Genomic DNA, 18,622 nt, shown 5'->3' on the forward strand with positions numbered 1-18,622 from the left:
AAACATAATACAAGTCACATAGGAGCTCAGCCTTGCAGGTTCCCTTCACAAAAAGCTGCTGGGATCGTGTCATTGAAAGCCAGGAACATAGCCTTGTGGCCATGACTACATTGCTGATGGTTGTTGGAGGAGAGAAAGACATTTTGTTCCCCGGACTCATTTATAAGCAATCCATCCAGAAGTTCTTACAGTGAGTGGAAAGAAAAAGGCAAAGCAATGGATAAATTTGAAAATATTTTTATTCTTCCTAATAGTACATTAATGTTGTAAATTATCACCCCAAAATATAGAGAAAGCTTTCATAACCCTAACCTGACCATCACTGTCAAGAATTTTATGCATGTTTCCAGAAATCAACATACATATAAATATAAATGGGACTTCCCAAGTATCTCAGCAGTAAAGAATCCTGCTGCAATGCAGCAGCTGTAGGAGACCTGGGTTCGATCAGGAAGATCCCCAGGAGGAGGGCACAGCAATCCATTGAAGTATTCTTGTTTGGAGAATCCCATGGATAGAGGAGCCTGGTGGGCTACAGTCCATAGTGTCAAAGAGTAGGACGTGACTGAAGTGACTTCACAGCAGCAGCATGAACATAAATGGGATCTTATCTAGGTAGTGTTCTGTAGGATCCTTTTTTAACTTCATGTGCGATGGCCATCCTTCCATGTCAATATGCCATACCATTGAGTGAAAGATGCTTGTGACTCTAAGATTATGCACCTTGTACGTAAGAAGGAAAAACTGCTATAGATTATAATCAGCAGGTTCTGTAGACTCTGTATGCTCAGTTGTGTCTGATTCTTTGCAACCCCATGAACTGTGTAGCCAGCCAGGCTCCTCTATCCATGGGATTTTCCAGGCAAGAATACTGGAGTTGGTTGCCATTTCCTCATTCAGGAGATCTTCCCAATCCAGGGATCAAACCCATGTCTCTTGTGTCTCCTGCATTAGCAGGCAGATTCTTCCCACTGTACCACCTGGGAAGCCTTTTATGGATTCTAAGACATGTCCTAATTTCATAGATGTTAAGATATTAAACAGACATCTTATAAATAATGACATACAGTATTTAAATTTCTACTTAACCTTCTTGAGAGCTGCGTCATATTGCATTGTGTGGCCATGTAATAAATTACTTAACAAATCCCCCATTAGTGGACATTTGTATTGTTTCTAATATTTTCAAATTTTCATGAAGTTCCTTAATGGTGGCTCGGATGGTGAAGAATATGCCTGCAATGCAAGAGACCCAGGTTTGATCCCAGCGTTAGGAAGATGCCTTGGAGAAGGGGAATCCCATGGACAGGGGAGCCTGGTGGGTTGTATAGAGGTTGTATAGAGTTGTACATGACTGACCGACTACCACAACACTTTCCTTAATGTCTATCTTTGCATACTTGTCCTATTACTTCCTCAGGTTGAATTTCTAGAAGTAGAATTGATGGATTAAATGTGCTAATCTTGACTGCACCAGGTGATACTGATCTACACTCTCACCAGTTGTGTTTCAGAGTGCTACTTCCTCAGGCCCTCAGCAACTGACAGATCATCTATGTAAACCTAGCCTGGACCACAAGTAAGAAAAATCCAAAGCCTAACACCTTTATTACCATCCATTCTTATCTTTCTTCTTCATTTTTCCAACATTCAAGAAACTTCAGGAACTCGAAATAGTGATGTCCATTGAAGATTCCTTGATAATGGACAAAGCCCAGATCTATTTATTGGCAAAGTCCCACCCTTAACGACGGGGCTGTATTCAATGATCCACTTTCCTGATCTTCACTTTTCTGCCAACTAGAGACAAGGCCTAAAGATCATATCTTTGGATATGACGTAATATTATTAGTGCTAGCAATTAGGAACTAAACTGGGACTAATTCCTGAACTCTTTTATTCATTTGATCTGAAATCAGTTGCGCCCACACTGTGCAGTACACTATAAGGACAAGCAGCTTACAGTTCCTGCTCTGGGAGCCCACCATCGAATGCAGGAGATGAGAGTCACTCACATAAAGTTATAGAACAACAGAAGACACAATCATTGACTTCCTGAGGCAGGATATGATTTAGTGTCAAATATGCAGACATCAAGTCCAGAATTTGAATGAAATCTGGAGACAGAATGCCCTGTCCCTTTGAGAGTCACCAAGACCAATGCTAATGTGCCATGACCCTCTGAGAGCACAAGCATTCCACACAGTCAGTCTTTCCTAGGCAGCATCTGCGTCCTGCACCGTTCCCTCAGGAATCTAAGGCACAGCAACAAATGCCCATCTTTTCCTGGAGCACAAAGGCCAGCTGTCCTATGTGTCCTGGAGGGGAGAAGCTGAGCCTATTGACTTCAGCCCCTCTTCCGGAGGAGTGACCCTAGGGCAAGACACAGAGTTGGGGTTGGGGGGAGTGGTGGTGGCTGAAGCTCTAAGAAAGAAAGTAGAAATTCACCTCTCACAATTCTGTGCCTAGTGGCATCAGGAACTAAAGTCTGTTTGTAAAGCAAGCTTTGCAGTTCATCAGCAATTCAAGTTTGGGGACATAAGCCTCCCAAACCAAGTTTCAGGAAAGAGAGAGAGAGATGGCCTTTTCCTTTTATTGTTTCTGAAATCAGATATACGTGGCTTTTAAGAACCCCCACCCCCTCCCACCTCATGTCTTGCTTCGGGGCTCTGATTTAACAAGGATGGCAAGAAACAAAAGACTCCGCTTGCTAATATTGGAAAAGTGCAACACACCTGCCCCAGGCCCTCCAGCTCAGGGCATACGTCAGTACCTGACACTCTGCTTGTGAGCTAGAGGGAGGAGCCCTGGACTGAGACTTGGCGGAGCCTACTGGACCCCATCAGTGGATTTTAATCAAAACTGGAGGTCAGAATACCAGAAACTCAGAATAGGTGCAGGTTTGCTGCTGCTACTGCTGCTAAGTCGCTTCAGTCGTGTCCGACTCTGTGCGGCCCCATAGACGGCAGCCCACCAGGCTCCCCAGTTCCTGGGATTCTCCAGGCAAGAACACTGGAGTGGGGTGCCATTGCCTTCCCGGTGCAGGTTTAGACACACCTAAACCTCCTGAATCCAGAGAAGGCAATGGCACCCCACTCCAGTCCTCTTGCCTGGAAAATCCCATGGACAGAAGAGCCTGGTAGGCTGCAGTCCATGAGGTCGCCAAGAGTCGGACACGACTGATCGACTTCACTTTCACTTTTCACTTTCATGCATTAGAGAAGGAAATGGCAACCCACTCCAGTGTTCTTGCCTGGAGAATCCCAGGGACAGGGGAGCCTGGTGGGCTGCCGTCTATGGGGCCGCACAGAGTTGGACACGACTGAAGTGACTTAGCAGCAGCAGCAGACCTCCTGAATCAGACTTTTGGGGTCAGTGGGGCATTGTTTTTCCAGAATTTCTCCTAGAGACTCAGATGTGCACCTCTCTTTAAAAATCACTAAACTAGATAATCTCTAGCCAGGAACTCTCAGAATCATTTCTGACATTTGGGAGCATTTTTTAAAATGAAGGCAAGTCAAAATGGGGCTTCAAAATCATTAAAAAATTTAGCACATCTTGAATCCCATAACTTGTGTTTATATTTAACCTAATCAGAGTTAAATAGGATTGTAATGCAATTTAATCTCACAAGATAATTAAAGATTTATGAAAAATATTTATTCTTGGGGAACCATAGGCAGTCTGATCCAAAAATAGAACACAAGTTTAAAACTGTTTGATGAATGGCTTCGTTCAGTCCTGCCAGGGTGACTCTGAACCTGAGGATACCATCTCATTTGGTGAAATGATTGAAGTATCAATTTGAGCCTCTTCATTAGAGAGAAGCCCAGGCCGCCAGTCATCTTGTCTTCTCTCTCCTTCTCCTTTCCCCCTGCCCTCCCATAGAAAGTCCTAGACTACTATTGTAATGATCGCCAGCCCTGTGGTCTAATATCAGTCATGATGTTTCTAGGCCGACGACTTCATCCCCCTGGGGGAAAGTTGTTCATGATAATATTAATAAGAACAGCTAACATCTGCTGAACTCTTACTACATTTCAGGCGCTATGCGCTGGGCGGAAAATAGATTTTCCTTTCTATGCCAGGAATCTGGGTCCCTGAGAGTTTACTATTCAAGAGAAGCAGTCTGTTTTCCAGAACAGGCTCCATATTAATCGTATTAACAAGAGTGAAATATGGTTTTTTCCTACCCTTTCAGCCAGTGTACTGGCTTTCATATGATTGTTATCTCTTTTGAAGATACTCAACCATCACTCCAGAGAAGGCAATGGCACCCCACTCCAGTCCTCTTGCCTGGAAAATCCCATGGATGGAGGAGCCTGGTAGGCTGCAGTCCATGGGGTCACTAAGAGTCAGACACGACTGAGCGACTTCACCTTCACTTTTCACTTTCATGCATTGGAGAAGGAAATGGCAACCCACTCCAGTGTTCTTGCCTGGAGAATCCCAGGGACCGGGGAGCCTGGTGGGCTGCCGTCTTTGGGGTCACACAGAGTCGGACACGACTGAAGCGACTTAGCAGCAGCAGCAACCATCACTCAGGCTCCAGGACCTTGACACTGGATACAATCTTATGATTTGGTGACCAGGAAATACATGGAGCTTGTGGGGGCAAGACCAGATAAGTAGCAGGAGCATCCAAATGCAATAAGAAGGAGATGGGAGAGCCCCCCAGTATGCAGCCTCAAGGGTGATTGTGGTCCTCATGGGTCCAATCTCTACCCCCTGCTCCTAGGGTTGGCACCCTTCCCCCTTCTTACAGGCTCTCCCTTCCTTGGTTCAGAGTCGTGTACCCCTTCGCTGATTTTTGGTTAGCACTTCTGGGACTTTGGGCTAGTCACTCAAGCTCCCTGGGGCTTGAGTTTCCTCATTCAAAAGGCAAAAAGGAGATGGGGAATTTGACTTGGGTAAGATCTGTTCTCCTGACCTTACATGTTTATTATGAATATTAAATGAGATAATGTATTAAAGCTATGGACAAAGTATTAAAACAATCATCAAAAAGAGTATATAGCCTTCTCCATTATCTCATTATATCACTAGTGAACACTTGGATAAATCACGTTCTCTGTATTTTGTACCTGTGGGTGGAGTTGTTGTTGTTTAGTTGCTGATTTGTGCCCAACTCTGCAACCCCATGGACTATTGCCGGCCAGACTCCTCTGTCCATGGGCTTTCCCAGGTAAGGATACTGGAGTGGGTTGCCATTTCCTTCTCCAGGGGACCTTCCCCACCCAGAGATGGAACCCAAATCTCCTTCTTGGCAGGCAGATTCTTTAGCACTGAACCACATAAGTGGAGAGCTGTAACTGAAAATCTACATAATCAAATCAATCAGGTCCATTAGACTAAAACAGCTTTACTCTTGCAAGCAGTGTAGCCTGTGACTGGTTGGTGAAAACGACTCTTAAGTTCCTCTTAGAGAGAGGGGAGGGCTGGAGGAGACAATGTCTCAGAATATTTCTTCCGTGACCCTGTCTGGGGCCTTTCCCTTCTCAAGGCTGCCCTCTCTTTTCTTCACCTCTAACTGAGTGCTACTTCCCAAGACAGAAGCCTTTTACAATAATAATAGTATGTTAGACTTGCCTGACATTTTATTTGGAAGGAAATCCAAGTCATTTCTCAGGCTGGTATTGTCTCCTTTTAAGGGCTGAGGAAACTAGCCCAGGGAGACGGCACTCAGGAAAGCCACACTGCGGGTGAGTGACAGAACCAAAGGGAAAATGCTGAATCTGCCGTGCATCTCATCTAGGATCTCTTCACAAAGACACTGTCTTTTTCTGGACAAAAATAACCGATGCAGAAACACCGCAGAGTCCTTTCCCGCAGTTGTGAAGGAAAAGGATGGAAATGAGTGGGCGCTTAATCACTGCTCCCCTCTGGGCCTAGCTTCCTGACCCTTCTTCCTCTCGGTACTCTCCAAGAATGGCAGGAAATCAGACCTCTAGTATGGAAAAAATAACACTTAGCCAAGAAAATGGCAAACATTTCCACTGGGGTCGTGTTTTCTGAGAACACATTGATTTGCTTCATGGGGATGAAGAGCAGGATTGAGCCTGGAAAACACTGGTCCCCCCAGTGATGGGGGATCTGGGCTGGCCGAAGAATAGGGGCACACATTTGGGGTGGCTGCAGGAGAGGGGCCAGCATGCCCTCTCTCCTTCCTGGAGCCCGAAGCAGAGGCCCCTGATCCAGGTCTTGGGGTAAGTGGGAGTGGCGGATCTACTTTCTCAAGGGCTAGAATTAGATTCCATGGGCTTCCCTGGCAGCTCAGTAGTAAAGAATCCCTCTGCAATGCAGGAGACCTGGGTTCGATTCCTGGGTGGGGGAGATCCCCTAGAGAAGGGAATGGCAACCCACCCCAGTATTCTTACCTGGAAAATTCCATGGACAGAGGAGCCTGGTGGGCTACAGTCCATGAGGTTGCAAAGAGTCGGACATGACTGAGCAACACACACTAAGAAACTCTGCCCTGAAATATGTCAGCTTTCTGTTAGTACCGATAATGATTCCAGTACCTAGTGAGTAGGCAACATTCACCAGGCCCCACTCCCATCATTGCCATGGATTCATCTGTGTAATTCTTGAAATGATCTTCAAGTGGCTCAGAGAGACCAAGACAGTCCATGTGGGGAATAATTCGTAATTAGTGTCTGCTGGTGTTTCACAATGCTTTTATATTTATCCTTGAATATAAAGACTTCTGATGTTTTTGGAATTTCTGAACCTAAAGGGAAAGTCTGCTTAGAAAGACCTGATACTGAAGAAGATGGAAAAGCAGGGAAATTTCTCTATCTGGTCATGGCCATGTTTTTCCTTAGCAGCTGAGTGTTAGGGTTTCAAAGGGTCTCACTGAGAGAGGGAAGGCTTCTAGCCCAGTTAGACAAAGAAAAAGAAGCCATACATCATCAATGTATGAAGAGTGCTACAGGAGAAAACAGAATTGTATTTACATAAAAGAAGGTTTATCTCAGAAATACTGCGATGCAGATGATAAAGATTTTCCTTAATGTGCTAAATTGTGCCTTTGGTGAGTATAGGGATCATATTTGCACATTGCCATTTGCACATCTACAGCCTAGCCCAGAGATGAGCTAGCATTAAAAAATTCCAGGCTCCTCTGTCCATGGGATTCTCCAGGCAAGAATACTGGAGTGGGTTGCCATTTCCTTCTCCAGGGGCTCTTCCTGACCCAGAGATTGAACCCAGGTCTCCTGCATCTCAGGCAGGTCCTTTACCATCTGAGTCACCAGGGAAGGCCCTAATTAAATGAATTAAAACATGAAGAAACTAATTTTTGCCTAGTGAATTAAAAGAATGAATGGAAAGATGAATACCTCCTTGGAACCAATCAAATTCTTTGGCTGTCCTATAATTTCCCTATCAAATATTTCTTGAAGTTATATTATCCCAGAACTGAAGAAGAGGAAATGACTTAAAAATTCATCTAATTTATTCTTTTTTATTTTTCAAGAAAAGTGAGGCCCAGAAAGGTTAAGTGATTTGCCTCAGGCCACACAGCTCATCAGAGGCCTAGTTAGAACCAGGAAAAGGTTTCCTGACTCCTCCCCTGTCCTTTCTGCCTGACCCCTTTCATGCTGCTTCAGAGATGAACTGATAACAAAATCCATCTTTGTCTTTACTGTCACGGAATTATGCATTTTTCCTCTCATTGCTGCAGCTCTACTCTTAATTCTCAGGGATCTGTCTTGAAGGATCTTCTGATTTCCCAGCTCCCCTGCCTTTTAAATCTTTTGAAAGGAGATTTGGCGGAAGTGTAGGTGGAGAGGGATTGGTTCTGGTAAAGGAAGTGGGTTAATGCAAGTACTGGGGTATATTGAAAAATTATGACACAGAAAACACAGAACTGTTTGCAAGGTCGTGTTGGATACTCTGAGACAGTTGATCCCAAAATGAAGAGGTTGGCTCCTGGACATTGCACCGGGTCTGCCATCTTTTCTACCTCCCCACTCTCAGCTCTGGAAAAGTGAACGCTACATGCCTTGCCTCTGTTCCCCACTCCACCCCAGCAACAGCTGATGCAACTAGTGATGAGCCCTAGATCTGAGCCTGGCCCATTAAATTCTTTCTCATGGGAAATTAGGACCCTGAGACCATTGTTGGTTCCTGTGGGAAGCCAGGGGATAGGTTCTGCCGAGGCTGGAACTAAGGAATTTTTATTAATATTTGGGGGTGGCTCAGGTGGACGGGATGCTGGACAGTATACAATAGATGAGGAAGCAAAGAAGCTTGTTTATGGAAGGAAGGACAGAGCAAACAGGCAAAGGAAAACAGAAATGAAATCTGAAGAAGGCTAAGTCTCTCCCGTTCTCTCAGCGACTATTTTTCCCACAGTGGGTTTTCATGTAAACCTCCTACAAAATTTTATTCACCTTTTAATGTTGATACAATTCTACTGTTTTTGTGGTTTCCAGAGAGAGGCTGGCTTTTGAGTTAGAGAAAGCAAGAGAATAGAAGATTGTTTGCTTTTAAAGGGGCAGGTGAACTGGAGCTGGAAAGGGAATGTGACCTGGAGAACGAGGGGAAATGCAAGGAGAGAGAGCCTACAGAGACAGGAAAGGGGCAGAGAAGACAGGGCACTGGGCATGCCAGCGCGTGAAAGGCTGGCGAGGCTGAGGGGAGTTGGGTGACGGTGGCCGCCTTCCAGATACCCCATTGACTCAGTGCCCAGCCAGGCTCATTTTCCAACCCCAAGAGCCAATCAGCTGCTCATCACTGCTGCACAGGGAGAGCATCAAAGGGATTTAATAATGGTTGGCAAATGTCAAATTACATTGAATCTAAACCAAATTCCAGACATTTAGGGCTGCGTAGTCATTAACAATCAATTAGTGCACTCAGCTTTCAGTCAAAGCATTTTTCACACCCTTCCCTTTGCGTGACAAGGAAACACAGGCATGGCTTCTTCTCCCCTCGAGGCAGAGCAGGGCCTCACTCCTTGAGAGCAGGCAGTGGAGGAACAAACCGCCTCCTGTTCTCATTGTTTGCATTTCCTCACTTTCAGGAGTGGAAGGAAGCGTTAAGTGCCATTTGTACATCCCGTCCTGCAAGCAAGGGCTAAGGAAAGAGACATGGTCATTTTTCTCTTTCTGTGGAATCCTGAAGTAATAAAAGGGTAAAGAAGATGTCAAGAATCATCTAAAACCTTCTCTCTAGCTGGAAGCCAGGGACGTTGGGCTGCTGTTTGTGGAGGAGGGATGCATACCAATTACACACCGAGGGCATTAGGTGAACTCATTTCACCTCTAATGGTCCATGTTCTGATGCAGCAGGATTTCATTCCAGCAACAGAGCCGTAAACATTTACCGCAAAACAAGTCGTTGCTCTATCGATTGCTGAGTATCTGCTTCATCCTTCCCTTTCCAAATCAGCTCAGATTTATGGTGATTCCCTTCCCCCTTCCTGTTCCCTGAGTTACTCCCCACCTCACCCCACCCCCATCGGTGGGGTGCTGCGGGTCAGAGGAAGAAGATAAACAGGAATCTGTATCTGTACATTTTCAGGAAGAGATTTCACAATCATTTTTTAAAATGCCTTCTTTGCTCCTATTTTTCCCTGCTAGGTCTTCCACGGGCCTATTTTTAGAACAACTTTCTCAGAATATAGAAAAGCCCATATTCTCCAACTGTGACATGGATTCCTTCCACTAGTTTAGTTGATAAAATCTGGATGGGAAACTGAGCTTAGCTCACAGGGCTTTGCTGACAGACAGCGAATTCCTACAGGCTCCTCCAAGCCCTTAGTCGCAGGGGACTTCTACTCTATGCATGAACTTCAATGGTGTAAAGGCTGCAAAGGTTTAAGAAACAAATAAGGCTTGATTCAGAGAAGGTGTCGTTGGTGTCTCGGAAGCCAGGGATAGGGCCCAGACTGGGGCCTTAAGCCCAAAGTGGGTAGGTTGTTAGGTCCTAATAACAGGCTGGTATTCCTATGCCCCAGTTAGGAACTCTGCCAGGGACTGTCTCAACACGGGGCATGAGCTGCCAAGGCCAACTGAGAGGATTGAATCAAAACCAGCAAAATCAAAATGCGCTATCCCAAAGAATTACCAAAGACCTCCATCTCAACACATTTTCGGGAGAGGCTTCCTGGGACTTAATCTGATCCACTACCTCCTTGGAAGTCACCCAGTGTAACTGATGACAGACAGGCTGTCCTTACTGTGACAGATCCCAAACATATGCAGTGTGATGAACAGCCATACCGCACTCTGAGCAAATCAGAGTCATAGGTACCTATGAAAATCCATATTTTTAAGAATCAAAACTAAGAACATAATAGCAAATCTTCTACATTTAAATGCGGCTTTGTTTCGTATGTTTCTCAGACTCTGAGATGCTCTGAAAATGACCTTAAGAAAACCTCTCAAACTGCAGATGTCCAGGCCTTCCCCCAAAGAATGTGATTCAGGTTTGGGAGGAGATTCAGAAAAGTGTCTTTTTAAGAAGCACACTTGGTCATTCTGATTCAGGTGGTCATTGGTTTGCACCCTGAGTAACACTACACACAGCTTCTGTGTACATTTAAGAGTCAATTTCTATTGTGGGGCCCTGCGTCAGGAAGATTTCCCTGGAGAAGGGAATGGCTATCCATGCCAGTATTCTTGCCTGGAGAATCCCATGGACAGAGGAGCCTGGCAGGCTACAGTCCATGGGGTCATGACTGAGTGACTAACAATTCTATTGGGGGTGGGGGAGGGATAATTATATTGCATAATCAAAACCCACCTATATTGTAGCGGGAAAAATTTATATTTGGTATTCTACAATCCTGACTGTCTAAGATTCATCAAGTAGTTATTTTATTATTATTTTATTATTGCACATGTGTCTTAGAAACATTCAAGTGGGTGTGTATATGGCTGACACATATTACACAATACACACAAAGCAGTCACTGACCTACTGCCTGGCAGATCACAGTGTTTAAAAAATGAGGATGTTCTGGAAACTTCCATGTCATCCTATAGTTTTCTGTTTCTAACTGTACCAAGGAAACCAGGAAAACAACCACAACCATTCTCTTAGTAGCAGCATCTTAAATAATGCTGAAAATGGACACCATCCAACTGGGATATAGTGATACTACAAAGGTATGTAGGAGGGGAGGAGGAGAGAGGAACTTATGGGATGATGGGCCAGGTCTTTGGGATAGAACCAGAGAGAAGTCCAATATGGGCTTGGGAGCTACTTTCTAATACCAGATACTAGGAGGCATAGAGGTGGGAGAAAGAAAAGAGGAAAAAAGAATAAATAGGAACAAAAATGAAAAGAAAAACATAAAGATTGGGAACAGAAAGATATTAAAAGTTCCATGAACCAAAGATAAGATTCAAATTTTGGCCATTCATTAATATAGTCATATTAACATGAGAAATAGAGTGTGGTTAGATATTTCTAAGCAGGAATAGAAAATGACTTTGTATGGATGTGACACTGAGTCAACTCATTTAAGATTTCCAGTGGCAAATCTTTTTTTGTTTCCATGAGCTCACCAGAGGATGTACGATTAGATGCTTATTTCTTACAGCCTGGGCTCTTTGAAAGTTAATCCCATTACCATGTACTTCTCAGAACAGTCTGCAGACTTAACCTTAAGAACATAGTATGGTGTAGAAATGCAGAAAATATATTATCATTGCTTTGTCTCTTAGTGTCTGTTAATGATGATTTTTTAAAAACTAGTTTCACAGAGACTCAAGTACATTTCCATCTTCATGAAGGGACCTTGACTTTCTGCTTACAAGACCAGGCCTCCAGAAGTAGTTGCTTCAAGGAACAGAATCAAGCCCAGCAACCAGTAATGTCTCATCGCTGTTGTATCTAAGGAGTGGCCACAGATTTGCTGGTAGCTGTTTCCTGTGTTTAGTTCTGCAGACCCAATTTCCTGCAAACTTTCATTTTGATCACATAGGAGACTTTGCTGGCAACAAAATAATTGCTTCCTTCTCTTTATGAAGTCATTTGCCTACCCTGTAGCTCTGCAGTGATGGACAGAGAACTGCTTGACTGACTGCTTCCCCCTTCCCCCTCCTTGAGTCCTGAGGTTAGCCACCTACTCTCCTATCCACGGTCCCCATGTCGCTCATCTTCTTTGCACTTCAAGTCTTTTCTTGTGAAATGACAGAATGCACTTATTCACATTAAAGTACAGATCATGGATCGAGTTACCTCCTCCTGGCTGGCTAAAATTTTAAAATAGAGAAGTGTTTAGGCAAATAAAACGATTTTAATAGTGGAATATCAGGTGCCTGAAAGCCAATTGGAAGAATATTTTGGGGGCTGAATCGTGTGTATATGTGCATATACATGTGGTGGGCAGGGAATCCCAGGAAACATGCCATGAATTTAAACACATCTTTGATGCCATATTTCGTGGCATGCATTTGTTTCTAGGCATTGATTGTTGATTGAGGGACACAAGGAAAGGGTGATTTCCTTGATGCGGTCAACGCATGATGTTCAAGGCTCCATTCTCAGAATAATGGCATGACCTGGCCATGAGCCCGTCCACTGAGAGCGCCTTTCCATGAGGGAAGATGGGTGTCCCAAGGATGGGAAAGCAAGGCAGAGAATGCACTCTCACTCCACTCACGGCTGCATTATCTTCTTCCTCCTAAGAGACCTCTGGGTCCTTAAGTAACTTCCCAGTCATCAAATCAGTCTTTATTAAATTTTCACATGCACTTAGTCTTAGATTCAATTTGAAATGTGCTCCAAGGAGCATCATATGGACTAAATAATTAGCTAAAGAGAAATGGCACAGAATAGATTTTAGAGAATGGCACAGAATGATGCCTCTCCAATACTGCCAGTAGCAATTGACTCTTACAATGTAACACAATTATGTGAATTTTTTATTTTTGAGTTATACATTTATTGTCAATTATACTTAAAGGGGAAACAGTCAAATCAGTGTTTTTACTTAGGACAAAGGAAATTTTTGCCTAGGACAAAGCTAAAATAGGTGTTTAAGATTTTAAAAATGGGGTTGACTTGAAGAAAAATATTAAGGAAGTATTTGTGCAAGGATATCATAAGAATCTCGAAGGCCATATTCAAGCAACTAAAGTTTAAGAAGCATGGCCAAAGCTAGTTGATCATTACTGCATATCAACAACCCTGGGTTGCCCCTTGTTCTGCAAAGGGTGTGCTGTATGACACTGGGAGGGTAAAAAACCTCTCCGAGCACCAGTATGTGCATGCGTGCCTGCCAAGTTGCTCTTTGCAACCCCATGGACTGCAGCCTGCCAGGCTTCTCTGTGCATAGGATTCTCTAGGCAAGAACACTGGAGTGGGTTGCCATTTCCTCCTCTAGGAGCACCAGTATACTCAAACACAATGGTGGCATTAAAAGAGATCACCAAGGTCTGTTCCAATTCTAGCAAGTGATGATTTATCTACACTATAGGTTACCATCTGTGACTAAAGGGAAGGAAACTGGGAAATTAAGTCATTGTTGTCAATGGGGATGTCATGGCTAGACATGCAGAAGCAGCAATTTGGTTCTTGGGTCACCAAAGAAGAGTAAGGGGTAGAGGAAAATCCAGAGTAAGAAGACCAATGCTATGTGCCAACGCTGTCCCCTGGACCTTCACAAAGTCACATGCCCTCCATCTGTGGGCCCTCTATCAAAGTCACATGTCCTCTATCTATTGAGTCCCAGTGTCTCTGTTTAGGCAAAGGGCCATGGTAGTGAATGATACCTATGCCGTTATCATGCAGTCTTGTTGCATGGCTCCTATGCAATGTATGTGAAGGGAAAGTTCTAATCAAATATAAATCTTGTTCTCCACTACCTCTTGTAGATCTTTGTTATTTCAGTATTTTTAAATATAGTGGGGTGGTATCTAACCATATAATGGTTAAGCAGGATTTTTAAAACAATAGGTTACATTCAAGTGAGTCAATATTGATAGTTTTGAACAGCAGGGATAAAAGGTTTAATGCTGAAGAAGGAATCACCAATTGGTTCATAATGGGTAACCCCCAAAACCTTCATCATTCACCAATCACCTCAAAATCCTCTTTCAATTAAAAGTTTTAAACATGTCCTCTTCTAAACCTATAATCCTAAGTAGAAGATGAGCTAGCTATACTAAATTATTTATCCGTTCCACTGAGCTTTGCTTTTTACAAGGCTCCTTTCTATTAGCACAGAATTTCCAATCAAATATGTAACCTCAGATTAGAGCTGTCACAAAACCTATTCACTTTACTCCCCAGGTTACCCAGGGTACACTTTGTGATTACTGCCTGTGAAATTAGAATTATAGTTACTTTTTGCACTTACTAAGTTATCAAGCTTGCTTTCTTGATCTGTGAGTTGAGGAGGAGATAAACATTGGTAGAGGGAAACACAAAGAACTTGTAATTTACAAATAGGGAGGATGTAACAGAGGAAGTAGAATCACTCATTGTTAGGACTGGAGTCATTTAGTGTTGGGTCAGACAACCTGACAGTCTGTACTCATACCTGAATTTATGTTATATGATAAAAACAGATGCTTAAAAGTGTTGTGAAGTGGGTAATGTTATTTTTAGACATATTTTAAACAAAAGTTATATCTCTAAATATGGAAAATTCAGTCATCTAGAATATTCAGACTAAGAAAGACTCATAATACTGGTGGTGGTGGTTTAGTCACTAAGTCATGTCCAACTCTTGTGACCATGGATTGTAGCCTGCCAGGCTCCTCTGTCCATGGGATCCTCCAGGCAAGAATACTCGAGTGGGCTGCCATTTCCTTCTCCAGGGGATCTTCCTGTCCCAGGGATTGAACCCAGGTCTCCTGCATTGTAGGCAGATTCTTTACCAATCGAGCTATGAGGGAAGTCCTATACAGACGTCCATCAACAGAAAATTGGATTAAAGATTTACTGAGCATGGCCCTACACATCTGAACAAGACCCAGTTTTCCCCCTTAGTCAGTCTCTCCCGTCAGGAAGCTTTCATAAGCCTCTAATCCTTCTCCATCAGAGGGAAGACAGACTGAAAATCACAATCACAGAAAACTAACCAATCAGATCACATGGACCACAGTCTTTAACTCAATGAAACTATGAGCCACGCCGTGTAGGGCCACCCAGTTTGAACAGGTCATGGTGGAGAGTTCTGACAAAACATGGACCACTGGAGAAGGGAATGGCAAACCACTTCAGTATTCTTTCCTTTAGAACCCCATGAACAGTATGAAAAGGCAAAAAGATAGGACTCTGAAAGATGAGCTCCCCAGGTCAGTAGGTGCCCAGGAGATGCTACGGGAGATGAGTGGAGAAATAACACCAGAAAGAATGAAGAGATGGAGCGAAAGCAAAAACAACACCTAATTCTGGATGTGACTGGTGATGGAAGTGAAGTCCGAAGCTGAAAAGAGCGATACTGCATAGAAACCTGGAATGTTAAGTCCATGAATCAAGGCAAATTGGAAGTGGTCAAACAGGAGATGGCAAGAGTGAATGTCGATATTTTAGGAATCAGCGAACTAAAATGGGCTGGAATGGGTGAATTTAACTCAAATGACCATTATATCTACTACTGTGGGCAGGAATCCCTTAGAAGAAATGGAGTAGCCATCATAGTCAACAAGAGTCTGAAATGCAGTACTTGGATGCAATCCCCAAAACGACAGAATGACCTCTGTTCATTTCCAAGGCAAACCATTCAATATCACAATAATCCAAGCCTATGTCCTGACCAGTAATGCTGAAGAAGCTGAAGTTGAATGGTGCTATGAAGACCTACAATACCTTCTAGAACTAACACCCCAAAAAGATGTCCTTTTCATTATAGGGGACTGGAATGCAAAAGTAGGAAGTTACCTGGAGTAACAGGCAAATTTGGCCTTGGAGTACAGAATGAAACATGGAAAAAGCTAATGGAGTTTTGCCAAGAGAACGCACTGGTCATAGCAAATACCCTCTTCCAACAACACAAGATAAGACTCTACACATGGACATCATCAGATGGTTAATACCAAGATCAGATTGATTATATTCTTTGCAGCCAAAGATGGAGAAGCTCTATACAGTCAGCAAAAATAAGACCAGGAGCTTGACTGTGGCTCAGATCATGAACTCCTTATTGCCAAATTCAGACTTAAATTGAAGAAAGTAAGGAAAACCACTAGACCATTCAGGTATGACCTAAATCAAATCCCTTATGATTATACAGTGGAAGTGACATACAGATTCAAAGGTTAGATCTGATAGAGTGGCTGAAGAACTATGGATGGAGGTTCGTGACATTGTACAGGAGGCAGTGATCAAGACCATCCCCAAGAAAAAGAAATGCAAAAAGGCAAAATGGTTGTCTGAGGAGGCCTTACAAATAGCTATGAAAAGAAGAGAAGTGAAAGGCAAAGAAGAAAAGGAAAAATATACCCATTTGAATACAGAGTTCCAAAGAATAGCAAGGAGAGATAAGAAAGCCTTCCTTGGTGATCAGTGCAAAGAAATAGAGGAAAACAACAGAATGGGAAAGACTAGAGATCTTTTTGAGAAAATTAGAGATACCAAGGGAACATTTCATGTAAAGCTGGGCTCAATAAAGGACAGTGATAGTATGGACCTAACAGAAGCAGAAGATATTAAGAAGAGGTGGCAAGAATACTCAGAAGATCTATACAAACAAGATCTTCATGACCCAGATAATCATGATGGTGTGATCACTCACCTAGAGCCAGACATCCTGGAATGCGAACTCAAGTGGGCCTTAGGAAGCATCACTACGAACAAAGCTAGTGAAGGTGATGAAATTCCAGTTGAACTATTTCAAATCCTAAAGGATGAAGCTTGAAAGTGCTGCACTCAAAATGCCAGCAAATTTGGAAAACTCAGCAGTGGCCACAGGACTGGAAAAGGTCAGTTTTCATTCCAATCCCAAAGAAAGTCAATGCCAAAGAATGCTCAAACTACCACACAATTGCACTCATCTCATACCCTGGCAAAGTAATGCTCAAAATTCTCCAAGGCAGGCTTCAATGAACTGTGAAATTCCAGATGTTCAAGCAGGATTTAGAAAAGGCAGAGGAACCAGAGATCAAACTGCCAACATCCGCTGGATCATTGAAAAAGCAAGAGAATTCCAGAAACACATCTACTTATGCATTATTGACTATGCCAAAGCCTTTGACTGTGTGGATCACAACAAACTGTGGAAAATTCTTAAAGTGATGAGAACAACAGGTCGCCTGACCTGCCTCTTGAGAAACCTGTATGCAGGTCAAGAAGCAACAATTAGAACTGGACATGGAACAACAGACTGGTTCCAAATGGGGAAAGGAGTACGTCAAGGCTGTATATTGTCACCCTGCTTATTTAACTTATATGCAGAGTACATCATGAGAAATACCGGTCTGGATGAAGCACAAGCTGAAATCAAGATTGCAGGGAGAAATATCAATAATCTCAGATATGCAGATGACACCACCCTTATGGCAGAAAGTGAAGAAGAACTCAAGAGCCTCTTGATGAAAGTGAAAGAGGAGAGTGAAAAACTTGGCCTAAAACTCAACATTCAGAAAACTAAGATCGTGGCATCTGGTCCCATCACTTCTTGGCAAATAGATGGGGAAACAGTGGAAACACTGGCACACTTTATTTTGGGGGGCTTAAAAAATCACTGCAGATGGTGATTGCAGCCATGAAATTAAAAGACACTTGCTCCTTGGAAGAAAAGTTATGACCAACCTAGACAGCATATTAAAAAGCAGAGACGTTACTTTGCCAACAAAGGTCCGTCTAGTCAAAGCTATAGTTTTTCCAATAGTCATGTATGGATATGAGAGTTGGACTCTAAAGAATGCTGAGCACCGAAGAATTGATGCTTTTGATCTGTAGTGTTGCAGAAGACTCTTGAGAGTCCCTTGGACTGCAAGGAGATCCAACCAGTCCATCTTAAAGGAAATCAGTCTTGAACATTCAATGGAAGGACTGATGTTGAAGCTGAAACTCCAATACTTTGGCCACCTAATGTGAAGAACTGATTCATTTGAAAAGACCCTGATGCTGGGAAAGACTGAAGGCAGGAGAAGAAGGGGACAACATAGGATGATATGGCTGGAGGGCATCACGGACTCAATGAACATGAGTTTGAGCAAACTCTGGGAGTTGGTGCTGGACAGGGAGGCCTGGTGTGCTGCAGTCTGTGGGGTCACAAAGAGTCAGACACGACTGAGTGACTGAACTGAACCGAGAATATTTAATTATGTAAACCATCTCCTTTCCTTATGGCAAAAAGATTACAGTTACCAGCTTCCCCTCTTATTATCTCAGCACAGTGATGCTGTCGCCCACTTGAAATGTTCAATTTGATATGCTTTGACATGTGAGGCTCATTCTTACAGAAAAATAAGTCTTGTTCTAAGTAATACAGCAATGTTATCCTATCCTTCCTTGAACAAACTGACTTCTAAGCCAATGACTTTGGTTATGAGATGGTTGAATGACTTCACAAGTCATGGATCTACTAAATGACCAGAGACCAGGAGGTAGGGCCAAGGACTCTGGGCCCAGTGTTTTTTTCCCATCGGAGCCCGTAGTTTTTTGTCAGAAGGCTTTGAGTTGCCTGGTTGCCTTGTTGCCCAGCTCACCTGCC

Source organism: Bison bison, unplaced genomic scaffold (genome assembly GCF_000754665.1).
Source record: "Bison bison bison isolate TAMUID 2011002044 unplaced genomic scaffold, Bison_UMD1.0 scf7180017864471, whole genome shotgun sequence".
Lineage (NCBI taxonomy): Eukaryota > Metazoa > Chordata > Mammalia > Artiodactyla > Bovidae > Bison > Bison bison.